The sequence below is a fragment of the Eschscholzia californica genome, unplaced genomic scaffold (genome assembly GCF_041429995.1).
Source record: "Eschscholzia californica isolate CP2 unplaced genomic scaffold, dmEscCali1.0.p SCAF_5, whole genome shotgun sequence".
NCBI classification, from domain to species: domain Eukaryota; kingdom Viridiplantae; phylum Streptophyta; class Magnoliopsida; order Ranunculales; family Papaveraceae; genus Eschscholzia; species Eschscholzia californica.
The window spans coordinates 45,822,839-45,826,128 of NW_028238472.1; the positions used below are offsets into that span (position 1 = coordinate 45,822,839).

General features: G+C 33.8%; 1 pseudogene; it reads left to right on the forward strand.

The window, feature by feature from the left end:
* The first annotated feature begins 1,508 nt into the window (after positions 1–1,508).
* Positions 1,509–2,310, forward strand: LOC147539728 (uncharacterized; annotated as a pseudogene).
* Positions 2,311–3,290: the final 980 nt, after the last annotated feature.

The window sequence follows — 3,290 nt, forward strand, 5'->3', positions numbered from 1 at the left end:
AATGGTGGAGTCTATATAATTCCATGTCAAAGACAGGGGTTCGACTCCCATTGCTGCATTATTTTTTTCTCTTTTCATTTTTTCTCTTTAGTTTCAGACTACTAATGGACCTAAATTAAGGGACCAATTGCTGGAGAATATCATATTTTTGCTCGGGTACATCATTAGGTATGTGATTTTTGCTCGGGTACATCATTGGCTTGAGAAAATCCCTAAAAAACTGTTATTGTGTTTTTGTTGTATCTTGTAAGGCCATACACATTACGAAGACTTTAGGCTTGCCCTGTCTAGCATGAAATCCTCGTTCCGCCCCTGCTTCCTTCCCTCTATAAAGTTTTGTTGTTTTCGTTCTCTATCTTAATATGTGTAAAAAGCCTATAACTCACTCTTCTAGCACCTACCTTTTTCCACTCTACAGACTACAAACAAGGTAATAGTTCCTTTAAAACTTTACAGATTTTGCAACAACTTTGAAAGACCTTAGAACAGCTTTGCAAGACCTTCAAACAACAAAAGTGTTCCTTTTTTAACTAAACAAAATGCAAACATTTGAACTTTTAACAGAAAAAATACAGATTTTAGATTTTTAACAAAAAAAATATAATTATGTCTTTTTAACTTAAAAAAGTTTAAAATTGTTAAAAAATTTAAAATTGGATCTTCGGCCCAATTTCTTGTTATTATATTTAGTGTTATATCCCTTTAAAATGAATCAATTGGTGCCCTATTGTTAGAGAATATTAATTTTATTAGTTTTTAAATTAGATCTCCACGAACAACAATTACATTGTCTGATTTAAATTTAACTACATATATTTTTTTTAACTACACACATTTCTTTCACAATAGTAATTTACGTAATTCTGCTATTCAATTAGATTTATGCTTATTTGATTTAAGTTTAATGTTTCTATTTTAGGTCCAAATTCCGTATAATATTGTATTATTCAATTGAAAATTGTGTGAGAAATGAAGCGTACAATTAGGTTTATGGATCTCAAAGGGCGGAAAGAATGTTTTTGAAACATACTTAGGCTCATTTTTACATGTAAATTATATCATTTTATGCAATATATTGTTCAGATTTACGTGTTTTAGTTATGCGTTTGATACTAAATTATCTGTCATAGCAAAAAAGTTAGAGTTAATTCCTATATGGCCCCCTACTTTGTGACCAGCTTCCTTTATGGCCCCCTTTTTTTCGTAAATTCAAATATGGCCCCCTATTTTCAGATAAATGTCATTACTACCCTTCTTAATTCTAAATTTAAAACAATAAAAAAAATTATTTCCACCTCACCCCTCTCTCTCTCTCCAATTCACCTCTCTCTCTCCAACTCACCTCTCTCTCTCCTACTCACCCCTTTCTTCTCCGGCAAGGTGCCCGGTCGGAAAATTTTCCGGCCGGCCACCTTCAAACTTAAAAAAAAATAATTCTCTCTCCTCTCTCTCTCTAAATTTTTTTTTTTTTTTAAATCTCTCCACTCTCTCTCTCTCTCAACCTCTATTTCAGAAATTAGGGTTGATAACTTCATACAAATTATCATCTAATTTTGGGGGTCTTAATTCTTTCAATCATGGTTAGTATAATAAAAGGGACTTTGAGGTTTTGAACTAAAGCTGAAGTCCTTTAGGGTTTTGAATCAATGGGTTCAGCTGGATTCTTCTTAATATGTTTACTTCATTCTATAATTGCTTTAACTACTGGAATTCTAATGATGTTTTATCACAATGAACTTTCTGTTTTTGGTCATGGATCTGAAACTGCAACTAAACTTTTAGGATCAAACCCACATGATCAATTATTAATCCAAACATCAGATTCATTTGCTGAATTACTTCTATGTGTTATTGGAGTTTTACTTTTCATGGTGGCTTTTGTTAAAGATAGTAAATTTCATAGTTTTTTTTTCGCTAAAGGTGGGGTTTTTATTCACATTTCTACTGCAATTTGGAGGGTTTACTTTGAAAGAAAGGTTGAAGATCTTGCTCAAGATTTGCCTAGACAAGTTGTTGGTGATATAGTCTTAGCTGCTTCTTGAGTTTTCTTCCTTGTTTATTCATGGAGAGAGAAGTATGATTAGGGTTGATGAAGAACAAACTTCTGATTTCAGTGATTTTATTTTGAGCTAAATGGGTGAAAGTTAAGACTTGGGTTTCGATCCTTTCACAGAGATAGATTCAATTTGTGATTAAAAAGTGGAAATTGAGAAGATGGGTTTAAGATATAATTAGGGTTTGAATGGTTTTTGTGTTAACATGTGAATTGGATCTTAAGAAAGATGGAGACATCATCAGCTTTGTATTGTGGTGAGTTCGTAAACAGATCCTCCGGCGAAGGGAAACCCCCTTCGCCAGAGTTTTAGAGAGAGAGAGTGGAGAGATTTTGAAAAAAAAAAATTTAGAGAGAGAGAGGAGAGAGAATTTTTTTTTTTTTTTTTTTTTTAAGTTTGAAGGTGGCCGGCCGGAAAATTTTCCGACCGGCCACCTTGCCGGAGAAGAAATGGGTGAGTAGGAGAGAGGTGAGTTGGAGAGAGAGGGGGGTGAATTGGAGAGAGATAGGGGTGAGGTGTAGGGAGAGATGAGGTGGAGAGAGAGAGGGGTGAGGTGGAAATAATTTTTTTATTGTTTTAAATTTAGTATTAAGAAGGGTAGTAATGACATTTACCTGAAAATAGGGGGCCATATTTGAATTTACGAAAAAAAGAGGGCCATAAAAGAAGCTGGTCACAAAGTAGGGGGCCATATAGGAATTAACTCAAAAAGTTAACTTTTTTCTATAACGAATGTGGAAGGGCCCCAAAATCTTCTTTGTTTTAGGCCCCTCAACAACTTGGGCTGGCCCTGCTAATTATCATATTATGGAGACCAGCATTCAAGATAAGGTGCTCTCCAGAGTCGAGAAAAAATCCCACATAACAATGTGCATTTGGACTCTTATCTTTATCTTGACAAAATTGAAAAAGTGAATTATCATCCTTTTCTTTCTACTCTCGTCTCTACTTGTGTTATGTGCATTGGGACTTTTATCTTTACCTTGACAAAATTGAAAAAGTGAATTCTCATCCTTTTCTTGTTACTCTCGTCTCCACTTGTGTTGTGTGCATTTGGGCTCTTATCTTTTTATCTTGACAAAATTGAAAAAGTGAATTATCATCCTTTTCTTTCTACTATTGTCTCTACTTCTTATTTTTTTTTGTTGAAAAGTCTCTACTTCTTATTTGATTGTGGTTCAATAAAATAGGCAATAAAATGTGAGGACAAACACAATGAGATCCAAACAAACGTCA